Source organism: Heliconius melpomene, chromosome 11, assembly GCF_056956725.1.
Source record: "Heliconius melpomene rosina isolate 202511_hmr_F chromosome 11, ASM5695672v1, whole genome shotgun sequence".
Lineage (NCBI taxonomy): Eukaryota > Metazoa > Arthropoda > Insecta > Lepidoptera > Nymphalidae > Heliconius > Heliconius melpomene.
In genome coordinates, this window is record NC_140399.1 from 10416451 (window position 1) to 10416695 (window position 245).

Genomic DNA, 245 nt, shown 5'->3' on the forward strand with positions numbered 1-245 from the left:
CATGAAGCTGAAAGAAAGACCGTTTTTCTGCTAAGCTAAAACTTTGCGATTATTACTTTATGAAATTATTGTTAGTATCTGAAATATTTCAATACATTGACTTAAAAATAAAACAGTACAATACAAAATGTTTAAAAAAATCTAAATAATTATATGATGGCGTCAATTTCTGTTTTGACAGTTAAATCTTTTTATAACTACCCACAAACTTATTTTTTTTTTCTGGTTATTCTGAGTGACACGTT